This window comes from Diadema antillarum, unplaced genomic scaffold (assembly GCF_040938485.1).
Source record: "Diadema antillarum isolate AM-2024a unplaced genomic scaffold, OU_Dant_1.0 seq00000102_RagTag, whole genome shotgun sequence".
Classification (NCBI taxonomy): domain Eukaryota; kingdom Metazoa; phylum Echinodermata; class Echinoidea; order Diadematoida; family Diadematidae; genus Diadema; species Diadema antillarum.
This window is the reverse complement of record NW_027271189.1, coordinates 571,556-584,871: the sequence shown is the minus strand read 5'-3', so window position 1 is coordinate 584,871 and position 13,316 is coordinate 571,556. Positions and strand designations below refer to the sequence as shown.

Here is a 13,316-nt window from a genome sequence, read left to right as displayed (position 1 = left end):
TACCAAATTTTAGCATAATGTAAAAGAAGACCCGCTCTTTCAGAAAATACGAAAAAGTCAAGTTCGGCTAGGTTGACCCATTTCACTTATTTTCAGTCCTCACGCAAAATCAGTGTCTGCGACTTTATGTTCGTTTTGAGGTGCACGGTCACATATGCAATATCAGAAGAATTAACAAAAGAACACTTAATCAGGGATATTTTTATGATAGGGTGGGTTACACCAATGCAAAAATTTATATGGGGGGCAAACCCCTTTAGCTTCTTAAAAGAAACAAAAATGAAATAAAACAACAACAAAGAAGAAGGAAGGGAGAGTTTTGACGGACATGGATATGTTCAGAAAGAATTTTTCTTGCACAGAATGAAGATAGTAGACCACTCATACAGGTGCTTCTTTTTGCCTGCTTTAAACACACTCAAATCATTTTATGATGGCATACTGCAGATAGCATGATTGCTTTGCTTTAACTTGTAGCAAAGGTATTGCCATTTAATCTGGCTCTGAGTGATACTGTAAAACATGATATATTCACAGCATGAAATTTTCGTGAATCGGAGCCGACTGCCTTTTTTGCGGCTTGAAATTTTCGCGAATTGCCACTGACCGTGAATGCATTCAGTGTAGACAAAAACTTTCGCGTGCATTTTAATTTCCCGAATCTTGGTGCCTGCAAAATTCACGAAATTAAATTCATGCGAACATTCCTTGTTTTACAGTATATAGTTTCCACCTATTTCTTCGATTTTGAATGCCTACAATGACCTTGAATAACATTATTGTAATTTGTGAAAAAAAAAGAATGTCTGGAAATCACTTTATATTGTCATATTTCTATATATTGCTAAGGCAATATACTATGCAGAAGCACATCTGTTTTGTTTTATATTTTGTCTTGGGAGGGGAGAATTCATAATGAAAAGTGCTTTTCAATGGTCGTTGTTACCTTAAAGGTTGATGAGATGTTAAAGTACATGAAACGAATGATTAGCTGACCAGCATAGTTCAACAAACACTACTTCAGACAGCTATTGTATTCTTTCACAAAAGATTATCGCTTATTTATATATTTGTATATATGTGAATGATTTTGTTTATGGATAAGAATGAGTAGCTTTGTTGTTTCCATCCATGACAACAGTGGCATATTTACATCGTTGGCTGCTTGAAGTGGTAATTGTACAATCTCAAGTCTATAGAATAGATCAAGACATGATTTCAAATATGTAAGGATGAAGAAAGTTCATTCTGTGAACCAAGAAGGGCGTTTCTTCACCCTACCATGATCTCTGGGTTAGCTGTTTGTACAGTGTATAATATACCAGCTTCCTTCTGTTCAATAAAAGTATAGTACTTGGAACTACCAAGGAGGTATACCTCCTTGGAACTACTCAACAAAATGAAGTCACACCATGCTTTTATTTCTCAGTGTAATGAAATGTGGGCATCAAGTTACACATGTGCTAGTAGAATTTTGACAAGAAATCCATGTTCAGCCCTGAATTTTTGACAGTAATTTAGCAGTACGTGTGTATAATTTTTTTTTCTTTCTAAAAGACAAATTCCATAATAAGTGAAAATGCTGACATTATATATATAATATATATATATATATATATATATATATACACAACGTATATATATATATATATGATATATATATACATACATATATACATGTGTATATATATATATATACATATATATGTGTGTGTGTGTGTGTGTGTACATACATAGAGGGGGATTAGAGAGATAAGCATGTATATATAGCAATTTGTGCAGAGAACCAGTCAGAACAAAATTTGGACAATATTTAAATTTTTTCTATATTATGCAGGCTGTAAGGTTGTTAATTTTTTCTACTTTTGGCAGAGTTCAGGTGTTCTGTGTTCTTAGCACAAATATGGAAACACCATGCACAAATCCACTGCAGTCTTTAATCAACAGTAATTACTGTCAGCCTCTTCTCACCCCACAAGACATTAGTCAGCCAGCTATTCATAATGACAGTAAACTAGATTTGGGTTAAAAATAGCACACTAGTAGACGGTCATAAAATTTTATCTCTTATATCCCATATAGATAAGGATGCAGTCACACAGAAGAAAAAGGGTAAATGTTTGCAGCTTGTTTTCCCCATCTCCTTTTCTTATTCCTTACTTCTCTTATCTATATGAGGAAATATTGTCCCCTGTGCTCATAAACATTTCTGTCATTCTTTGTGAGCATCTTATGCAATGATAAGGAGATCACATAAAACAATTTTAAAATTGCATGATAAATAGATACATTTACCCATTAATATTGCTTGATCAAATAAAACAGTTTGTACAGAAAATGATAATACCAATTGCAGTCATTAACATCGCTTGATAAAATATAATGATTTGTACAGAGAATAACACCAATTAGTCATTAACATTGCTTGATCAAATATAATAATTTGTACAGAGAATAATAACACCAATTACAGTTGTATTGACTATAGCATTGTACAAGTTGATCAGGCATGTGCACATAAGACACTAAGAAATATACTTTTATTGACTTTGACCTACATGTATGTCTTAAAGGCATAATTTGCCATTTGCGGATGAAACAAAAACCCAGCATTAGTGCTTCAAAATAGTTCTAAAATGTGAGTTAGGGATAGAAACGACCACTGTAAAAAATTGAATCCGTATAATCGATGTTAAGTGTTGTTAAATACACAAAATGTGAACAATAGCTATAATAAGCAAACCGTCTACAGTTACGGTTTATTGAGAAAAATACTGATATATCCTTATATTTTAGGTTTTATTGAAAGAAAGATATTATTCAGAGGGGTGAAGGCTCAGGTTTGAGTTTCTTCAGTTTGTCTCCCTCTACAAATCTTTATTCCGACATGTTTGTTAATTTACCGATCAGCAGTTGCGATCTTAAAACAAATTTTCATTTTAGGCTTTATTGCAAAAATTTTATATGGTAGGATGTTTTGTGATACAACATACCTACACATATGTATCAAATGTGATATCTTGAACATTTTTAAAATCACTGCTCCCAAAGGTAAACTGGACCTTTAATCAAACTGTAATAAAATCTTTTAATAAGTATGCACACCTTTGACAACAAACATTCACATATGCACACCAATTTACTGAACTTTTTTGCTAACACATATCATGTCAATTGTGATGAAGATACAAAGTGAAAGGACTTTCCACACAAGAACAAAAAAAAAAAAACTTTTGATTTACCCCTAGCGACATAACCATCCCCTTTCCCTAAATAGATTGCTAATTAGTTGGCTGTAGGCAATAGTTCCATGGTTCAATTTGGATTAAGTTAGTATAAACAACCTGAATTTGACATAGCAGTTTTAAATTACATGCAAATGCTTTCATGATTGAAGTATTCTTAGATCGGACACTCTCGAGGAATGAGTAATATACCACTGACATTTCCCTCAGCAAAATACCAGAATTATTCCAATTTGTTTCATTAATCATGATTTGCTCAATGCCGCAAAGAAACGACCGTGAAATGATCTGGTAATTTCCGCCTAGACGTCTCTTGAGATGAAAGCTGAAAAACATTCGTGAAACAGTTTAAAAAAAAAAATTAACAAGGTCTGTCGTTGAAACTGGTTCTAGTTTGGTCATGAGTAACACAGGAATGTTGTGGGCGGGAGAATGTCTTCCTGTGAGTCCAAAGTTAGACATCATGGAAGTTGATCTAGGAATGGTGACAGACATTTTCCTGTGGATGTATGCAAAGCTTTTACTCGCACTTGTTTCTCTTTCCTTTGTTTTAGTTTAGTGTTCTCGTCTAAATGAAAGCATTAGCAGTGAAGATAGTTTCTACATTCTACCTTTTGACCTGCCATAGATGAAAGGTTGACTGCTTGTCAGTTATTGTTGTTTTTTTCTTTCTTTCTCTCCATTACTTCATTCTATTCTCTACCTCGAGAGAGAGGGAGTGGGAGAGAGCACGAATTCATGAAGCGATGAGATCATTTTGAAGTCTTTCATTACCAAATCTATTCTGATGTGGGTGAGTGTGAGTTTAGAGGTGTGTTTATGTATGCTCATGCACGTACATGATTATAAAGCATGTACACTGTATATATTTATATACATTGTATATATATAATATATATATATATGTGTGGGTGTGTGTGTGTGTGTTTGTTTGTTTGTTTGTTACACTGCATACAGTACAATGTCATTTAAGTGCACGGGTATAGTGTAGTCCTTATTGTCAGTTTCAACTGATAAGTCTCTACATAAAATATAATAGCAGTTCGTGGAGCCTGTAAAAATTTCATCCATGCAAATGTACAGTTTGTCAAAATAGCTGAATGTTAATCCTCTTTAATCATATGGAATTCACTTTGTTCTGCACATTGTATTTCCAACTCTGTCTTTAACTCTAAAAATACCCCACAACCACTTGTCATGAGTGAATGTGTGTAAGTCTCCATGGGAGTATCAAGTGTCTGAGTATCGCTCATCTAGATTTCTTAAGGGTTTTATTGCCGCGTTCGTTTTAAGAAAAGGGACCCAGACTCGGCACTAATGTTAAAACAGAAACAGGATTTCCCGTCTTTAGTATACATACTTTCAACGGTGATCTATACTTCATATTCTTCTAATGTGTCTTTGTATTTCCGGTTTGCAAAACAAACAAACATGTTTAAACAAGCAAACGAAATGTACAGTCTGGCATCAAAGGGAATGGAAAAATTTGCCAACATTTACTAAGAAAAACATGACTCGATTTCACAACTACGTATGTTACCAAACATCCCCGTCAATATCGTATATCAGAGGTAGAAATAATTCAGCATGGATTTTGCAAACATTTACATGCATTATGAAAATACACATTTAACATTTTTGTCAGAGAAGTCAAGTTACACCAAGCGCATGCACATGATAAGTCGTGTTTTGAATTTGTTGTTCAGTAAAAAAAAATCCATGTGAGAGTTTTGTAATTACTATACGATTCACACAATTTCTGCATTACTAAATCCTCTTTGGAGTTGGTGAAACCCATCTTTATATGCATCACTATTTTTCGCATTCCTTTTACTCAGGTATACACCTTAGAAATTATTTTGTTACATAACCCTCTTTAAGACATTAATGCCATTTGATTTTGCCTGCTTCCACTATAAGATATTCATTGGAGCAGGGAAAGAGATATCTAAAAACCCTTGTTTTGTTTTTAAGAGATGTTTGTAAAACAACAACAACCACTCTGCCTGGGTTCCTATATTGGACCGGTCATCGGCTAACAGCTGGTTACAAGCGACACTCGTAATGATTATTGCGTCACTCTATATCTCGTGATTAAGAGAAGAATTGAGTACACTTTACAAAAGAAAGAGATGAGTTATCTTCTGGGGAATCCTTTGTGTCATTTCCGGGAATGTCGAGGGGCTTATAATTTGTCAACTTGTAATACTGATGACCAAGAAGCACCCTCAAAGAAAGAGACAATGGGAAGGGTAGGGAAAAAGCTTTATCACTATCCATAACATAGTCAATGGAAAGTAATGAACAGTATATAGTTTAAGTACCAATCCTTCCGGATTCTACAACAGATTATCCTCTTCCATCACGCCAACCTTATATAGATAATGCTGCCAATAAGCCGATTTTTAAGGTAGTATATGCCCATTATCAGGAGGATTGTGAGAGGCATGATGTTTCATAAGAGCCGTTTGTGAGCTAGTGGGGGGGGGGGGTGGGGGAGGGGAGGGGGAGGAGTCAATCATACAATACACTGACTCTGAAGAGATGTATAGGTTGCCATCTTTTCTTTCTGAAATGCAGCGAATGGATAATAGATTTCTTTTACAATAATGTGTCGTCAGGGGGACCAACCGTTCCCTATAGATTAAAAAAAGTATGGGCGTTTTTGTCTTAACTCCCATTCAAAGCTCACATGAAGAGAAGTCAGTAACCAAAAATTTTCTCTTATTGTTTATTTGTCAATCTGATATTATATTAAGTTCAACAAGAAAGCCCATATTTCTGTTAGTGTGTGTGCAAATGATAATAATAGTAATGATAATCCTATAATAATATATAATAATTGTTATGTACCTGTAACACTTACAACTCCCCCCCCCCAAAAAAAAAAGGAGAAAATACATTTGCTGATACCTTCAGGTTATATAGGTGGAATGGACCCCCTCCCCCACCCCCACCCACTATTATGTGGTGTGAAAAACAACAATAGCAAAAGACAGCCGGGAATAGACAGAATGTTATGGTGGCGTTGCGATGTGCTGATGACTGTGATGAACTTAGTCATATCTGATCTATAGACAAATTTGAACTCATGACTGTGCAAAAACGCGGTTTCGTGTTAAAGTGCACATCTGCTTCATGTTCAGGTTAGCTTTGATAAAATAACGAAGTCACACATTAGATGAGAAAATCATGTGATTTTTAAATTTTCAGATTGTTTTTATGACATAATGATATCTATCACATTGTGCAAATAGTTCTGGTGACGATGCCCCTCGTCTCACAACATTTTTCTTGATCTGCAAACAAAATTGATTTTATTTTGCTTGATATAAAATCAAAGAAAATTTGATATCCATCGTATAAAGTTATTTTTGTATTGTTTATATAGCCTAACATGAACAGGAAGGAGTTTCAATAGTTCCTATCCCCCCAAAACCGATCAGAAACATGATTTCATATTTTTGCCTGCCTATAACGTGGAGATTTTAAAGACTTAATATGAATTATCACATATTCTAAGTTGCAGGACATGGTAGCGACCAATAGGCGCATATAACTATTTAGTGAAAACATTGAAAACTTTACAATTCCATAACTTTTTGGTGCATTTATGTCAGATTTTGATGTAAGTTAAAAAAGAAAAGACGTCTACCATTTTATTTTGCTTTATTCTAAAATCAAGCCTGCTTGGGATGCGGTGTGAAATAGCTATGTAACTCTATCTCCACCACTTTAAATATCAAATGAGAATGAAATTCAATGCACAGTTGTATGTGGATTGAGTGAATGCGTCAATATTGGTAAAAACACATTAGTGAATTTTGAGGAAAATCAGACTGTCTTTTCAAAAGTTATGAGTTTTTAAAGTTACGTTGGCACCCTCCCTGGATGAGGAGACTGCAACAATGAACGTTATCGATCGGTAACAATGTAAAGAAAATATAAAGAAAATTCAACATTATTCTAATTTTTCTGGCATAATGAAAAAAAGTACTTAACTTTACCTCTTTCAGAAATCAGGGGGAATTATCATCAACCATAACATTTTATGTCAGTCTCAAGAGAAGGGATGGGTGTTTTTCATCTTTAAAAATGTGGGATTATCTTTTTCTTTCTTTTTTCTATCCTCGTCCATGCGTGGTGTCACAAACTTTTGTAGTCTTCTCATCCAGCGATGGCGGCATCGACAAAAAAATATTACTTTTGATCGGATTGTCCGATTTTTCTCAAATTTCACTGATGTGTTTCACTTATCATATTTGGGTTTCGTTCCCCTTTAAATCACGCCGGGGTGCTAATGGCAATGTAAAGAACTTTTCGTGATAAAGTGAAGATGGTGGTTGTTCCTATTATTAGATAACACATGCAACGGACCATCATGCCAGTCCTTGAACTAAACTCAGTCCACTGTAGCTCACATTTATTTTCATCGCGTGTATGTATGCATGACTTGACACATGAAATGCTGAAACATTTGCTTCTGCACGTGTACACAATGTACCGGGCGCATTGTGTCATGATCATGGGACCCGGTAAGCAATTCCATAAACCTTGACAAAGAAAGCCGAGGTGGTATTTCATTTCTGAAGGCAGGTGTTATATTATGCGGGTATACTGACAGGCTGTTCTTTTAAAGATCTGTCTGCCTTGTGATATAGCGCGAAACGGTTGAATCCTGTTTTCTGCAATTCAATTCGAAATTCATTTACAACAATACAACTATTGCCCAAATCTGCGTTAGACATGCTTTCTTTTCTTTTCTTTATCCACGACAAAGAATATAGCTTCATTTTCATCCATGACCTTCCCTTCCAATTTAGTAAAACGTGAAAAGCGTTAGTCAGTCGCTCTATAATCAATTCCCCAATACCTCGATCACGCTTTTAAAGTAGTAACCGTATTATATTGCGTGATCTTGAATGTACTATACATGATGCACGACAAATTATGGATAATTGCCAAAGTGCAGTTTTATTTCACCAGTGCCGAGGGCTTTGGTGAGATAGAATTGCATGAGGGTCAATTATGCATTAAAAGTGTATAAACTGGCTAGACTAGAGCATGGTATAGAGTATGTATACCATTTATTATAGTAAATACAGTAGGCCCTATATCGACATAAAATTATTTATGTCATACTACTAGGTTCACACGAGATTCCCTGTGCAATAATTATAATGTATATAGTCCATGACGTGCCAATCACCAATCACATATCTTGTTACGATTACACCATTTGCCATGATAGATTATATTGACTGTGTATAATATACGTCATCTCATCCCATCGGAATCACCAAGGAGCTTCAAAGCTCCTTTTATGTTGGTATCACTGCAGTGCACTCCCGTTTTAACGAACACGGTTATAACGAAATATCGATATAACGAAAAAAAAAAATGCCGGTCCCGAGGATTTCGTTGTAACGGGAGTCCACTGTAGTCTAATTCGGTTGGATACAATATCGCAATAATAAAATTCATCACAGGTTGCCTATACTCCAAGTATAAGTGGCTTGAAGTGTTGTTCGATACTTCTCTTTCACACATAATCAGTGTACATGGGTAAAACTAGAAGAAGCGAGATCTAATTTGCGGTTTGCGACCATAAGAATATGCCGCGGATAACCACTCGGCTTCTTGTCACGCCTTGGTGAATCTATGACATAGATTCTCGTGCTTATATGTTATGCTATGACCGGGTGTCTCTTGTCAATTGTCTGCAGCCAGGAAACCACTAGAAATTGAAGACCCGTACGAAAGGTGTTATACAGCTTCGATCTGGTTCAACCTATATTGTGGAATATAGACGGTCTCTGGGGGTTTGCTTGATGGTTGTGTTGGACTGTAAAAGCTAATACTTACTGTTGACATTTCAAATCGTATGATTACTTTATATGGATCATTAATAATGATATATACATTTTGAAGTTACTTTGCACAACTTATATATGGCCATAAACTTCTTGGTAAAAGGATCCTAAATTCTATTATGTATGAGACATATATCTCATATAAATGATATGATACAGCGAATTTTTTTTACTCCACAGTCTGCATTTTATACACTCACGTAAGCAAGAAATTCATCATCCCACTATTGTGTCGCCTTTCTTGAGGAACAAATATACGGTTAAACTTATCTGTATAACTTGATATAATAATATATATGTAATGGTTGATATATTTCATATCATACAGTAGTTTTTTTTTCAAGCACAAAGCCCAAATACACAGTCACATAAGCAAGATATTGTGTCATCCCATCTTTGTGTAGCCATCTTAAGGAATACATAATAAATATGGTAAAACTTCACTTGATATATATGTAATGGTAAAGTAATATAGATGGATATGATATCGCCTCATTCACGTCAAGCTCTGCTTATAAATGATGACGGTCCCCTGTATTGACTTTTTCCTCGTTCACGCTATATCAGCTCCCTTGTTCATAATCAGGGATAGTGTTGTTACGAAATTGATAATTCCTGCATTGCTTTGTATGTTGTACTTTTTAGCATAATATATATCAATTTGCTTTGATTTCTCATTGTGCTTGGATATTAGAATACAAAAATAAAACCAAATCAAACCAGAAGAAAGCAGTTGTTTTGTGAAGTTAAGCTATATGTATAGGCCTATAATTTCCCTCAGATTACAAATATACTTTGCGTCACTCTTGTGCCTGTATACGTTCGAAATTTGGAAATGGTGAAGACAGCATATCACACTGCCTCTGCAAAGTTACCTTTAATACGATATTTCCGTTATTTCCACCTATTTTTGTATTTTCAATCGCGTTTTGATTTTTTTTTTTTGCGAATGACCATGGTTAACTCATGCACACGCTGAAGTGAAAGGAAATGGGAGAACCCCCACATGAAGTAGCTTTTAACAATCAGACTATAATTATTTTCGTTTTGAAATCCCTTGTGGGAAGTGTGACCATGCAGACCTCCTTCCGGTGACCGTGAAAATTATGCTCTTTAACACATCATGGTCAGGGCCATCTCGAACAAAATAGATTCACGGGGCTTAATTATAGGGTGATGCATGGGCACAACAATTTGTACCTATCCCTGTGTCTACCAATGGCGGGATACCTCACCCTTTGTTCGTTAGGTTCCTGCGATGGGGGTTTCCATCATGTTAGGTGTAAAAACATGACCCTCCCGTCATCAAAAGGGGGAGAGTACGACCCGTGACCGCGCGCAAACACGCTCCTTTACATCCACTGTTTTGCAGGTGCGCCAATACATTTTACGCTCCCCACCCCCTTTTTTCGAAGCACAATATATTAATTTCATCTCCAACGTTGTCTCTAAATCACGAAAAGACTGACTCTTGAAATTCATACCTCATCAATTTCTGTTCGTATGATTTACGAGAGCTGTTTTATACTTTGTGAAAAGTAGAATAAGGTAACCAGCGATGTTTTGTGATGGGGACTTCATGAAAACCCTCCTCTAATCATTGATATGCAATGTATATAGAGCAAATCTTTGTCAGGTGTATTTACAGAAGAACGGATAGTTGCCAAGAAATAGAATATTAACATTGGCAGTTGATATAAATGACATGAGCATTGACTGTCTTATCAAAGGCCTAAATATGGGCCCATATACTTTTGACCGTCGCATCCATTATAATACGTATAGTCACTCTCTTTATCAATGTTGTATTCATCAGCCCAATGGCGTTTTTCAAAAGGAAAAATATATTGAGAACCTATGTATATATTTATAGAACAGCGAAAGTCAAAACATGCTGGTACGTGTGTTATAATCATATACAGGTTCCACATCTCATTAAAATTGCATCAGTGTAACATACAATTTACTAGTATCTAAACAATTATGGAAAATATGATTTTAGCAAAGCTTACCCGGAATTTTGAAGAGTCGGTCAAATCGCAAGATGGTCAAATAACGTTCCAAAGTTAGTACCAAGTTATTTCCCAAAGAGCTATCGACAATTCTCAAAAGGCATCGCTTCCTGCCAGCGGTGTATCCATGCATTCAGCTCTCAGAATGAAAGTGGAAAATACTTCCAATCCTACCTATTATCCTTAAGGCGATTTTAATCGTGTCACATTAAGATTAGTTGCGGACAATCGCCCCTGCACTTTGTGCCTTGTTCCACTATATCAATTTCAGCCTTTGAAACGCACCTATCTATTGTGCACGCACTGCAAGGAAACAAGAAAAACTTTGTGAATACGCGTACAAACCAAAAGCGGTCAGTCACGGCGAAGTGACAGCAGAAAGTTCTGTAGTCTCGGGAACCAGCAGGTCGTTCACAATTTAACAGTCATAGCGAAGGTGCAGCAGTCACGCATTTTGAAATGATTCTCGTTTAATGAAGAGTGTCTGGTCGCTGGTAGGTGAGGCTATGAAAGCAAATACTAGTACAGTGTATGATTTCTCTTCAGCGTGAGTTTGGAGATTTCTTGTTCGTGTAGTCCAGGTGTTGGGAAACTTTAAACCATTCACAGAGAGCGACTAGATCATAATCCAAGTCGTCAGTTTAATCGAAAATCAGGGCCAGTCCAGGCGTCACCTGTCGAAGGAAAACTGTCGCTCTTCTTGTCGGAGTCTGCTTCAATACTCAGTTTAGGCGTAGAGACAAATGGGTTCATTAGGTAGGGTACAGCACCTGTTCGCTCCAATTTCTCCTCCCCTCACAATGATCATCTCTCAAGAAACATCGAATAAACGCACATACACACACAAACGCACACAATCATGCACTGTATCAAAGCAAACTACACAAACACTCATGTTTTTTAATGATATGCAAGGCACTCTTGTACTGTGCATTTTTTTTAATAGTTGAGTGAATTTTTGTTTTCTTTGATTTGAATATTGTAATAACTGAATTAAATCGATAAAAGGATATTTTGGAATACGCTATTCGCATTGCAGTTTGCACCGATTTTCTCTTATAACTCCATACGTATACCAAGCACAAACTCTTGCGTCCGTGGATAGCAGTCGATAATAGGCAGCGAATCTAGTATCATTGTAATGAAAGTAATAATGATAATAAATTCATAAAGATGGTATTATGCATTCAATAAATATCAATAACAAAGATAACGGCAATTGACTGTCTCCAAAAACAGTAATCAAAAGTAGACTTACATTGATAAAAGCAATAGAATTTACATAGATAAAGCCACGGAAGCTTTGTAAGAATTCAGAATGCCCGTAGGTCGTAGACTCATGTAAGAACTTAATAAACTTGTCTTCATTTCTAGATTCTACATGTTCTACTCATCAAAGCGATGCACCTGTATTCATTACGTGGTCTAGTCAGACGGTTGTGCAACTAGGCCTACATAATCATTTATTCAGTTCTATATTTTACTTAAAAACATGCAGACATAGAGATTAGATAACTATCATAACATATGAGAAGAAAATCATTATGATAGATAATAATAATAATAATAAGGTCTTATTTCATTTCATTTCATTTCATTTATTTCCACATCCTGATAAAAAAAAAACATTTACAAAGAATATGGGAATTAACGATATATACACAGTAGAACATTGGAACAATACAGGAAAAATGTTCAACTTATAACAATTTCACAACAGACAAACACAACATAAAAGCAGTTATTTACCAAGGGTAGCCTCTTCAGTGTATCCACTCCTCTGTCAGAGGGCCCTGCTATTATTATTTTTACCCTAGCATTGCCAGGTACCCATTTATACACCTGGGTCGAGAGGGACATGGTGGGTAAAAAATCTTGTCCAAAGACGTAAGCACTGGACGGGATTCGAACTCCGGTCCTCCGACTGGAAGTCGGGAGTCGTATCCAATATGTCACAGCGCAACCACAAATAGCTTAAAGCATTTATGTAACATAATAACAAATTGTCGTAATGCACCATCGATTTAGTGACTTATTCTTAGACTCAGAGGTACATAATAGCGAATTACACGCAGTTTTGCACAATAAAGTGAAAAGAAGAAGGGAGAAATAGAAATCCACATAATCTAACACTTTGTTACTTTTGATTTGTACACGTTCTGATTACATTTGATTCATTATTATTT

At 35.7% G+C, this 13,316-nt stretch overlaps 1 protein-coding gene across 1 annotated transcript in view; it reads right to left on the bottom strand.

Moving 5' to 3' along the window:
• LOC139726858 (guanine nucleotide exchange factor DBS-like) overlaps positions 1-11,273 on the bottom strand; it is a 198,950-nt gene extending 187,677 nt beyond the window's left edge. Inside the window, exon 1 of the mRNA XM_071637853.1 lies at positions 11,131-11,273. The gene's annotated coding sequence lies outside the window, so the exon portion shown is untranslated. The remainder of the gene's footprint in view (positions 1-11,130) is intronic.
• Between the last annotated feature and the right edge of the window lie 2,043 nt (positions 11,274-13,316).